Below are 13,755 nucleotides of genomic sequence, written 5' to 3' on the forward strand. Positions count from 1 at the left end.
TGACAAACCTCTGAGCACTATCTTCTTACCATTTGCCTCAAACCTCATTTCCATTTTCTCAAGGTTAAATGTAAACTCTACCAGAGACTTCATCCTGTTCATCCCAAGCACCATATCCTGATCACCAATGTTGACCACAAAGAAATCTCCTGTCATGTCATAATCTCCCAAATGAAGCTGCAAGTTGGAGATTTTCTTGGTACATTCAATTTTGAAGCCATCGGAAACCATCACCTTAAATCCCCTATGCTCCTCTGTATGTAGCCCTCTACGTGTCACAAACTTCTCATCAATGAAGTTATGTGTCGCCCTTGTATCAATGAGTGCCACAACTCTCTGTCCATCCAAGGTTCCCCTAACTCTGAAAGTGACGGTCTCTTGTATACTTGACAACTAAGCTATCGTGCTATCACCGCGTGCTTCCTCCTGTGAAGAACTATCATCATCTCCATCTGATTCGGATGACTTTTCTGAATCTCCATCTACTGACTCTTTAGCTGAAAAGTACTCCATCTTCTTAGCTTTTTCTTTCAATGGACACTTATGTGACAAATCCCAAGGCTCCCTGCAATGAAAACAAAGCTTCTTCTTCCTGAGATCATTAAGTGTCTCATTGTCCAACCTCTTACTTTCCTCCTTAGCTGGCTAAACCTCTTTATGAAAAGGTTTCCTATCCTTATCTTTCCTTGAAGGGAAACTTTTTGCTTGGAATTTATTTTTTGAAGATGAAGAGGAATCCATGTCACAAGCTTTCTTAATGGCTTCCTACAAAGTGGGAGGGTTGAGAGCTTTAATCCACCCTCTCAACATATCAGCTAACCCATCCATAAATAGAACTAGTATCCTTCGTTCAGATACATCTGTTACTAACACTGCAAGTTTTTGAAACTCTAAAATGTATGTTTCCAATGATCCCCACTGTTTAAGCTAAGCTAACTCCTTGAAATGGAGTTCTGGATCCTTCCTATCAAAATGTTTAATCAGCCTCTCTGTAAACTCCACATATGAGGTAATGTGTGCATGTCCCATAGTGACCATACCATGATGCCACCACTCCTGTGCTAACCCATCCAAATGAATTGCTGCGTACTTAATAGATTCTTCCTCAGGCATAGGGTTCAATTGAAAGTATGTGTCAAGCTTTTGAACCCAAGCTCTTGCTGTAGACTTTCCCAAGCCATCATAATATGGTAACTCAAGTCTCCCTACTTTCTTCCGTAGCTTATAGCTCTGGTTCCTGTCATGTCCATGTGGCATATGTTTCATCCGCACATCCATATACTCCCTAAAGGTAATTCTAGTAGTAAAATTTGGCCCTTTGACTTCCCAATCTCTCCTCAACTGGTCCTATATATCAGTAATCTGGGGCTCTGGTACGAGCTGCCGTGGAGCTCTAGGAGGAAATGTAGGAATCATGGGCCTTGATCTCACTATCCTAGCTCGCTGGGGTGCATGATCGAAATTGTTCCCAACTTGTTCATCTCCATTATGTGTCCCATCCTGATCATTTCCATTCTGATTGTTACCATTCTGATTATTTCCTCCACCCATGTTAGCATTCAACCCCATTTGACGAGCCATCATCTGCATCATAAGATCCAATCTCTAATTCTGTTCCTGTGCCCTTTGTTCTGCTACTCACTGACCCTATACCAAGGTCTCTAATAACTGTAAGAATCTTTCCTCTCCAGGCTCTGGACCAACATTCCTGCCTCCACCTAATCTTGTATTCCTGTCATCTCGGTCACCCATTTTGCTGTCTTGATCAAAGAATACCTCCGTTGTGTCTGGATGACTTGATTCTATACCCCCCTGTACGGATCAACTAGACTGTTTGCTTTGCAGACCTGAAGTCCTATTTTTTCTTGCTCTGGTATTGGGGAAATTATAAGGCCTCTGTCGCATGCTCAAACATAAATGCTCTAATTTTAGTGTTTTGACATTTCATCAAACACTTTCCCCTCTATCCGCTAGTTCCAAATTTCCTATAAGACTTCCACAGGATGGCAGGACTTATAGCTCTGATACCACTGTAATATCCTCCCCTGATTTGAACTTTGACTTGTAGAAATTTAACTTAAGGAATATTGTCAAACACTTTGTATGCAAACTCATAAAGCTAATTTCCTCAATAAATTGCTTTCCAATGAGTAGATTTACAAACAACTATGAAGTGACATTAAAATGCATAATACACATCATAACATTTTCACAAACACTTGGCACACATTCAACAGTATATGAAAAATCTGGAAACTCTTTCAATCTACTGATAAAAGGGTGATTTTTAAATGTAGATGTGCACTTACAGTTGCCTTAAAGGCTGCAACAAGTATTCAAACTTGTATTCAACAATTATTATGCAAAATATCAAAATTTGACAGAAGAAACCTAGAATTAGTTGCCATAGTATTTTGCAGATGTAGTCGGTAGCCCTCCAAACTTCTAATCAGTAAAAAAAAAGAGTAAACTTGATACCAACACTGTTCATGCCATATTGTAGCAAAATACTGTTAATGCCGACTATAGTAAAATACTATTCATGCAGCACTATAGCAATAACTAAATTTAGATCTGCACCTCAAACCCTTGTAAATTTCTTTATGCGAATGCCCCAAATGAAACCCAGTGTGTTTCCTGAAGTGAAAACACCCTTGATCCTCCTGATTGTGTCTTCCAACAGTGAAGAGAATGCTAGCAAAGAGGGATTTCGTCCTCCAAGCCCGATAATCAGATATCCAGCAACATAACATTAATCTTCATCCCAATATACAAAAAAAAAGCTCTTCCATTTCTTTTATAGTGTTCTAACAAGAGCTCAATCCTTCATTTTCTCAATGTGGGATAAAACATAACTGCCTTTATGTACCTTATATCTCCAATGTGTTATAAAAATAAAGGGAACTCTTTTAATTTAAATATTTCCCACAAACTATAGTCTATGCATTAATAAAGTTAAATATTTAAATTTAACTTTATAAAATGGCTTTATCAATGCATAACAAATCTTATCAATGATAAATAAGTTTTCCTGTCAATTTTAAACAATTACCATCGACATACCACTGTGATTGAATGTCCGGCCATGTCCAAGATGACTTACTATAAATAGTAAGTATGCCCAAATTTGCCCCAGAACCCCTCAGAAAGACCTGCAACTGAAACTGTCTAGGCCAAATGGCCTCTAAGCCCCTTTAATGTCCTAGTTAGCCTACGGGACTGTGGGGAAATAGGCTAATGACAAAATCATGTTATGAATGCTAGAAAGGGGATTTATGACCTTTGAAGTTCTTCTCCATAATTTTTAGCCATAAAACATGTCTTCTTACCTTTGTCCTCGAAAGATTTATGACCTTTGAAGTTCTTCTTGTCATTGCACTTATGACCTTTCTTCTCATCCTTGTTCTACTTGTTTGGGCACCTAACTGCAATATGACCTATTTCTTCACATGAAAAACAAATTAAAGAAACTTTACCTTTTTATTTACCTCTGGTTCTTGAATATTTCTTTGCAAGTAATGCTTCAACCACTTCAAAATCACTGTCAGAACTCTCTTATGATTCTTCTTCACTATCTAATTGAATGTCCTTAATTTTCTTTCCTTTCTCCTTGAGTGAGACATTGGCTTCAAATGTGGATACAATGCTCTTTGAGGTTGGAACAAAATTATCCAAGTCAAATGTTGTCAGTCTTCCCACTATGGCATCCAGATTTATCTTATGATTTTCTTCACATCTTCTTTCTTGAATTGTAGACAGTCTTATTGCATAAACAGGAATAAATTTTCTGACAACTTTACATATAATTGTCTCATCTTCAATTTTTCCTCTTGAAGCTTTGATTGCACTGACACTTGCTTTGATCCTTTCAACATATTTTGAAATGTTCTCATCCTCTCTAATTCTCATCTAATAAAACTATCCCCTTAGGCTTTTTTCTTTGGCTCTCCTTAGATTGTCATCTCCTCCATAGATTTCCTTTAGCTTTTTACACATTGTATTAGCAGATTTACAGTCCTTGATTTACTATATTCTTCTATGGGCTACGTCTCATTTTCACAAATGGGTCTAGTAATAGGAAAATGCTCCCATGCCCATACTTGAAGAATATAGACCCTAACAACCATGCTCTTTGTCTCGTGGTAGATGATGTCATGCATGTCATGGAACATGTGGGCAAGCATGCATTGATCCCATCTATACCACTCTAGTGCTCCTAGCATCATTTGTAGCATTTGACCCAAGCCACACTCTAATCCATGCTGACCTCTATTTGGCATCATGAAGTAGCTAATGAATATACCCAAAATTGTTGGTAACTTATGCATGGGCCCGCATGTGTGTACCAACTTATCCCATGATATGGCTCTACCCATGATTAGGTCCTCTTAAAATATGGCCCTCAGTGTCTCTATACCTATCTATGGTATTGTCTTATACACAACTTATGGCCCATGGAGTGGCATTTTTAATATCCTATAGATGTCCTCTGGGGTGATTGTCATCTTGCTTGTGGTAGATTGAAGGTGTTGATCTCCAAATAGAAACACTCAACCAATGCAATCAAAAGGTTTTGATTCACAAGAAACACTATGATTTGTAAAAGATATCATAGTCCAAGAGCATTGATATGTGTCCTATTGACATCATCTAACTATCACAAGAAATCTCTATAAGGTAGATAATGATACTTGAAATCAACATCTGGAAAGTAAACCTACATACAGAAAAATAACAAGCAAATGATCAATCTTAGATAGGTAAAATGACAAAAGAAACTACAAAGATACAATGAAAAAAACTAAATTTTAGACATTACAACTATTATTTTACACTAGTATTTCATCCAAAAAATCATGTTCTAATGTGAGATTGCACATTGTCACCCTATAGTGCCAATGCTAGCTATATGGGTCTAGCCATCCCCATTGGATCTATGAATTGAGGGAAAGGATGACTTGCAAAATATGCCTAATAAGATGGAGTCATCCCCCAATCTACTACTATTGGTAAATATTCCTTCTAGACTGGTGCTATGGTATGTACATTGATCATTGACCATCTTGGGTCTAGTCTCACTGACCATCTATGATCCACATCTGTGGCTCATCCCACATAGAAGTAGTACTCCTAAGATATGTCATGTGGCTAATTTTACTATTAGCACACTAATGTTAGAGGGAAACTCTCAGTAACTTGTTCCAAGAAACCAATCAATATTTAATAAGAAAACATATACCCAAACTTTTGGGGTGAATCATCCCATGCTTCTATCTCCCTCCATGGTTTCTATACCACCACTACCAAATTGTCTAATCAAGCTCTCCACTTCTTAGTCTTCCCCAGAGCTACCTAGTCATTTGGCCTTTATATCAACATATGTATGGTTCTATGGGCTATGTCTCATTTGCACAAATGGGTCTAGTAATAGGAAAATGCTCCCATGCCCATACTTGAAGAATATAGACCCTAACAACCACGTTCTTTGTCTCATGGTAGATGATGTGTATCTCATGGAATGTATGGGAAAGCATGCATTGATCCCATCTACACCACTCTAGTGCTCCTAGCATCATTTGTAGCATTTTACCCAAGCCACACTCTAATCCATGCTGACCTCTATTTGGCATCACGAAGTAGCTAATGAATATACCCAAAATTGTTGGTAACTTATGCATGGGCCCGCATGTGTGTACCAATTTATCCCATGATATGGCTCTACCCATGATTAGGTCCTCTTAAAATATGGCCCTTAGTGTCTCTATACCTATCTATGGTATTTTCTTATACATAACTTGTGGCCCATGAAGTGGGATTTGTAATATCCTATAGATGTCCTATGGGGTGATTGTCATCTCCCTTGTCGTAGATTGAAGGTGTTGATCTCCGAATGGAAACACTCAACCAATGCAGTCAAAAGGTTTTGATTCACAAGCAACACTATCTATAATCCATATATCATTTTTTCTCACATGAGATATAAGTGCCATCTCATCTTCTTCATCATCATTATCAGATTAATCTTTTATAGGTATATAAACAATTTCATCTTCACTACAATCTAAATCTTTATAATTTTTAGCCATAAAACATGTCTTCTTACCTTTGTCCTTGACAGATTTATGACCTTTGAAGTTCTTCTTGTCATTGCACTTATGACCTTTCTTCTAATCCTTGTTCTAATTGTTTGGGCACCTAGCTACAATATGACCTATTTCTTCACATGAAAAGCAAATTAAAGGAACTTTACCTTTGTATTTACCTCTTCTTCTTGAATATTTCTTTGCAAGCAATGCTTCAACCACTTCAAAATCACTGTCAAAACTCTCTTCTGATTCTTCTTCACTATCTAATTGAATGTCCTTAATTTTCTTTCCTTTCTCCTTGAGTGAAACATTGGCTTCAAATGTGGATTCAGTGCTCTTTGAGGTTGGAACATAATTATCAAAATTATCCAGGTCAAATATTGTCAGTCTTCCCACTATGGCATCCAGATTTATCTTATGATTTTCTTCACATCTTCTTTCTTGAATCGTAGACAGTCTTATTGCATAAATAGGAATAAATTTTCTGAGAACTTTACTTATAATTGTCTCATCTTCAATTTTTCCTCTTGAAGCTTTGATTGCATTGAAACTTGCTTTGATCCTTTCAACATATTTTGCAATGTTCTCATCTTCTCTAATTCTTATCTAATAAAACTATCCTCTTAGGCTTTTTGCTTTGGCTCTCCTTACATTGTCATCTCCTCCATAGATTTCCTTTAGCTTTTTACACATTGTATTAGCAGATTTGCAGTCCTTGATTTACTATATTCTTCATAGCTTAGGGAAAATGTAATGTCTATAATCATGTTGTTGGGAGTCTTCTTTTTAGCAATATCATTGACAGATAATGTTCCAGTAGGTTCTACATATTCTACGTGAAGATATTTCAGTCTTGTATCACCAATGGAAGCCACATAAAGTCTCATGAGTCCCTACCATGTTGAGAAGATGTCCTTATTAAGTCTTTGAATTTCCCTCTTGTAAGACATCTTGATCTTTAGCTTAGGTCCTTGAAACCTTTTCCTACAAGCACTAAATGCTTTGATATCAATTGTTGGAAATGCATATGGAGTAACTGAAAGGGCGGGGGGAACGGGTATGAATCAATTACGATGAAAACAAATAAATAGATCCCTTAGATGTCAAAAAAATTGCTTACTATTTTAACTCAATAAACATTCATGGAAATTTTGTAACTTAGTAAATGAATTGAATGCTAACATAAAACAACTTGCAACCATAAAAGTAAAATTATGAACACGAGAGACACCAAATTTAACATGGAAACCTAATATGGGAAAAACCACCAATGTAACTAGCTACTAATTTTCACTCTTCTAAAGTGAGCCCTATTAGCAACCAACCCTATTAGAGGTTACAAAACACACTGTTAGGTTTGTTCTTGTTAGAGGATTTATTCACCATATTAGGAGTGGCCTTGTTAGAGGTCTTCAGAACAATTCAATAAAATTGTCGCCTTGTTTGAGGATTAACAAAATTATTGTTAGATGAACTATTTTAAGAGATTTTGGAATCACTGCTACAATAATTAGAAAGTAACAATGAAATGACCAGCATCATTACATCCTCCATGATCAAATATAGCTTTGTTGCTCCTCAAGGATATCTTACCATCCTTCAAAATTGGCTCTCACAAATAATCAGTTTACCTTCACATTCATATCATATCAATTCCATACATTTAGAATTTGCAACTTGACCTTTCATATATACCATTCAGATTATCAAGTTGGCTCATTCACATGTTACAATCATTTATAATCATTACCATAGTTAGCTAGAAATAATACTTAAAACAATTAAGCCTTAAGTCATAAATTAACAGATTCCTTCACTGCCTGACCCTGCTCGATAAACACTATTCTAGAAATGATTTCTTGAGTTAACTATCAGAAGCTTGGTTAACACTCAAATCCTACAAAATCCTTTGCTTACTAAGTGAACTTAGTAGGCACTAACTTATCCTTTGCTAACCTTGAGAGCTCGGTTAGAACTATCTTCTACCATATTTCCCTTCGATGATGGAGTGAGCTCAGTAGGCACTGTCTATGCAAGGTAAAGTTTAGGAATGCTTGGTAGACACTATATCATATTTTCTAACCAACTGAGCTTGGTAAAGGATGACATATAATTGGTATGACATTTGTATATCATCAAAGACATCACACAATTGGATAATTGTATCCAACAATGGATGCTTTCATTTTTTTAGTTTCTAATGCATGTAATTAGATTAGATTGCATGTGATCAATTGAATGCTAATTGGATTAAGAATTGACATTGTTGAAATTTTAGAAGTATCTAATTCAGCCTTCCCTCTTAATAACTTAGTGTAGTCTTGAATATTTCCAACAATTGGCATTACATCATTTTGGTTCTTAACAAAAAGTTTAACAGCTTGAGCAAAGATCAAGGGCATGGAGATATTCAAACTTGGCAAATCTTTTGACAATGAAAAGTTGGATTTGGAAATGGTCGTTGCCCAACTCAAGAAAGCAAAGAAGCAACTCTCTCAATATCTGAAAAGAGAAAAACAACTTGCAATTCAAATAAATGATCATCACTACATTGAAGAAAGAATTGAAGACTTTCATCCTTCCAGTAGCTCAAATGAAGCAAATAATGCAATCAAAGAATGGTTCACTGCAAGAAGTGAGGAAACTAAGAAGTGAACAAGAAATCTAGTCAGTAAGGCTATGTGAAATCATGGAAGAGAAAAAAAGAAAAAGCAAAAATGGAAGGAAAAGATAATGAGATTTAGCTTATGTCCCTATAGTAGACTAACTTCATCAATCATCTCACCAATGAAAATGAAGAAATCGTGAACCTGAGATTAGAGAATGAAAGATTGAAGAATGATCTAAACTCTGAAAGGAAAATCAATGAAAGAATGATGGAATCCCAATCAAACATGAATCAGTTGAATGAAAAAAATCTCTATAAACAAAAAGGAAAAGTAGGAATTGAATATAAAGAAGAAGGTGAATCCTCCAAGCATGGTGCTCAAAAGAATCAAAGAGCTACTTGCAATCACTATGGCAAGATATTAGAGTAAAAGCACCAACCTATGTCACCTTTTATAAAGAAACATGATATCAGAATGTGATAGTTCAACATTAATGACAAATAAAATGGTATTTGTGTTTAAAATATGAAGATGATGTAAACTGATGAAATGTGTAGAATTGGATGAATTTTATGCCTATAAATTTAATAATTTTTTTGAGTAAGAATTTATTCATTTTATTTTATTTTGAAGTCCCTTTTTTAACCGTAAAAATTGTAGGGTGTAGTTCCTGTCAAATAAGTATATGTAAATCATCTTTTTTTGTTCTGAGTTGAAAATATCTTATAGATGACATGTATAGCTAGTGAATAAAAAAAGAAATAATTATTTTTGATGTATATGTTATTTGTTATAAGTACTCAAGTTTGACCTTATCAGAATCCAATAGTTTTTTCCTCCCGTGAAAACTTCCCTACCAAATCTATACGTTCTTGAAAAAAAATTTACATATCCATGAAGACGATTCTCTCCTCTAGAGATAAATATAATTTTTTAATTTTCTTGATATGATTTACTACTTTTTTCCCTTTTTTGAGGGAGCATCTTTTAAAATGTTAAAATATCGACTTATAATATTTTGAGATTATAACATGTTATAACTAATTAAAACACTCAAAATTTTATATAATGATGATATTGAATCTAATATCTATAAAAGGGTATTTTTAGTTTTTGAAAAAAAGTGAGTATTGATAAAGAAATGAGATTTCACCAAAATAGGTTTTGGTATCATAGATGGTGACACAGATCTGTGCTTTTACTAAGGTCATACATCAAACAAATGTTGGACCAATGGGAAATTCAATGGAAAATGCTACAATTGCATTCAGCATGGTCATAATGCTAATGAATGCAAAGAGAAACTAAAATTTGAAGGAAAATATCAAAAATGTAAGAAAAATGGATCCAAGGCATTAGAATGCAAAATAATGATATTAAAACCAGCAGAGTGAAATCATGAAAGAATATTTGGTTGGGACTACATTACCTAGTGTAGATTTCATTATAGTGGAGAATTTGGAAACATTGGTATGAATTGTGTTCAACATCATATGAGGAAAATCCATACTACCAAAACATGTTTCACTTGTACAGAACTTAGTCATCTTGCCAAGAACTATATAAGTATAGGTAGAATTGAAGATGAAAAGAAGGCAAAGGCTGATAACATCTAGAAGTAGATGAGACAAGAATGGGTTCTTAAGTCTACCGAGGATACTAGTCCAAGAAATGATGGTCAAGTCAGTAAAGAATTGGGTGACTCTACCATTTCTAATTAAGTTCTCAAAGGATAAATGGAACTAGGATATTAAGAAGACATCCAGATCTATTCTAGTTAAATGGTCACAAGATCCAAATCTATATTTAGGATACAAAGGGATCATAGAATGATACAGATACTGATGTCTATCGAGTTACCTTCTCTATCAAGTAAGGTCAAGTTATAGACTCTACCAAGAAAGGTTAGGAGAAATAATGTTACCTATGGTTGCCAAATTGTGAAGACGTCTTTGAGTGATCAATGCAAAGTTGTGGATGATAGCATGCCAACATATATACTTTTATACCAAGCATTAATGGAAAAATTTAAACAAAAGGCATGGAATCAAAGTCATTTCTTATCATGAAATTGTGAGTGCTATTGCAAATCACAATCTTCAGTGTGAACAAAGTGATTTGAGAAAATTTCTAGCAAAATTTCTTCAAATTCTCTCAATCTACTGAGTGAAGATGGCATCCAGTAACAACAAGGTTAAGTGAGGATCTAATATGTTGGTGAGTTGAGTTGAGTGGAAGGTAGCAGATTTCAAGCTCATACCTATGATTGTTGAAACCCTTGATCCAAGTGGTATGCAATCTCAAATTCCTCCAAAGATACTTTTGATTAATGACATTCAAACTCATTTCAAATGCATTATTCAAGAGATAGGTACATTAGAGATGGATGATGCCCTAGGTCAGCTATGTATGAATGGAGTTTTAAAACTTGAGCATCAACATCTAGAAGCCAAAGTGTTGACACATATCCCTCGCACACCTCATGAATTTCAAATCAAATGGATTAGGTTTATTCTTAGTAGGATGTATAATGGGTAGCTATGGTTAGAACAACTAATTCTGATAACAAAGAAGATGATTCATCAAATCACTAGCATCCTAAAGCTAGTCAATGCCAAAATGACAAAAACCCTAGGTCATATGGAATTGGAAAAGAAAACCCTAGCTAAATGGGATGACATGGGAATGAAAATTAGTAGTGTTTTTGATGTAGAATTGAAGTTTAGTATTCACATTAATGCAAATAATATATATAGCTCTAGAAGACTAAATAGTGTATCATGTGAAGCTATGGACTTCACATATAAACTGGTTAAGAAAAATTTATCATACAACCTTGCCAACCTATTGTTGAAGTATATAAACAAGAACATGGAAAGCATAAGGACATCAAAGAACAATCCTTGTAAGTTTGGTTCTTTGTTAACCTATCTATTCTTTTATCTATAGAAATTCTTCCCTTTCAAAGGAGTTGTAGTTTAGAGAAAAGATGTGCTTGTACTTTATCAAATAAATGATTATATTACTAAGATGAGTGAGAATTATAATAGTATAATGGATAGCTACTTCAATGCATTTAAGGATAAAAAGAACTATAGGTTTAGGATTCCTAAGAATTTAGTTGAAGACTATGAAGTTGATGTATGCTTCATGATGGATAGTGACAAGGTGTATATTCAGGTAGTTAGGCCTAGAATTACGTTGGTAAAACCTCTTGGTTATGAGATTAATATTGATGAGACAAATGACATCATTGAACTCTTGCCAATGAACTAGTTAATCCTAAGGCTGAATACTTTGGAATTCTGATGAAGAAAAAGATAGGATTGAACTTGAAATAAAGCTCCCTCAGGTGGTAAGAAAAGGAAAAAGAAGGATTGGAAAGCATAAATCAAGCACAACCCTTTTTTTAACTAAGGAAAAATTTGAGAATGTGAAAATTGAGGAAGTAGAGGATGAGGAAGAGTCAAAAAAAGAAAAACCTTTGAAGAAGAAGGGTAAAGTGATCATCACCAAGCTAGGAAAGTCATCCACTATAGTATTCACTAGGAGGTTATGAATGAAAGTTAACAAAGAAGGTGGAGACATCTTATTTATTAGACCTCCTGTCATTCCCAAAATCTAAGGGGCAAACACACACAATTTTTTTAAAAATAAATAATAATAAGGTTCTCGAAGGTTTAAGAGTTTGATTCGCAAGAATGCATCTACTATGTTCATTTTAAGTTTATGCTCGTGAGAAGAAATACATTGATAAAGTTAAATTCTCGTTATTAAATTTGTATCAACATTTGGTTCATCATTACATTAAGATTTCAACGATATAAATGAAATTATTTGAACAACAATATAAATTGGTCTTAAATTTAACTACGCAAAACAAATTACATTATCATATTGGTCTAACATAACTTTTTATGTTTACAACATAATGATTAACTTTCTTAATAATTAAACTAAATTTACATTTAATCAAATTTCTACTAAACATTAATTAAGAGTATATCATTTACTATTTTCAAAAGGAATGTCACTAACTAGACTTTACTAATCTAATCATGATACTATGAAATATAACAAAACAATAAAATTATGACCAAGATAAAACTTAATTAAGTTTAAAACTTTAACTAAAATTAATATATAGAACTAGCTAAGATTATTCATGATTATAAATATACATATTAAAATTCTAACAACTTTAAAACTAAGTCCTAGCTTAACAAGACTATCTATGATTAACGTAACACTTTAAAACAATTAATAATATTAACATTTAATAAAACAAAGCATATCACTTTGGTTAATGAAGATAACTAAAATTACATTATACTAGTGTTAAATTCCACTAATTAAATGATAATGAAAACATTTAAAAAAAAATTAATTATACATAAGACTTAGCTAACAAACAAATTAAATACTAATGCTAACTACGATTTAAACTAACTGAATTCAAAAATCTAACTAGCCTTTAATATACATACCATAGAGATAAACATTATTATCAATTATACTATCTATGTTCTCATAACTATCTAATTTATATTAATCTATTATTTACAATTAAAATTGAGAGTAGAATTAATCCAATTAAATCTATAAGTTAAATTAAGCTTTATTCAAGACTATTATAAATTTAAGTCCAATACTTAAGATGCCAATATTAAAATTAATCTAACTAATTCACAATAGTATAAAACTAATAGAAAATCTAACAAGAAAGCCGCTATTCTATACTTAGCATCTACACTAACATATAAATATTATATCACTTCCTAATATTAAAGAAATAACTACTAATTATATTTAAAATTTTGGAAACCTTTCTACAATTATCAATTAAACTAACATTAAATTTCTACTAACTCAAATTAAACAAATCTAATACTAATTAATACAAATAACTCAACATCCTAACACTAAAACCAAAATTTAATTAACCTTTCCATAATATATTTAATTTAGAACTTACTAAACAAATATAATAATTGAAAACTATAATACAATTTCTTAAAACTTTTGTTCACCACTACTTTAATAAATTTTAAAACACTAAT

Source organism: Cupressus sempervirens, chromosome 8 (assembly GCF_028749045.1).
Source record: "Cupressus sempervirens isolate cs-2001-9-10 chromosome 8, ASM2874904v1, whole genome shotgun sequence".
Lineage (NCBI taxonomy): Eukaryota > Viridiplantae > Streptophyta > Pinopsida > Cupressales > Cupressaceae > Cupressus > Cupressus sempervirens.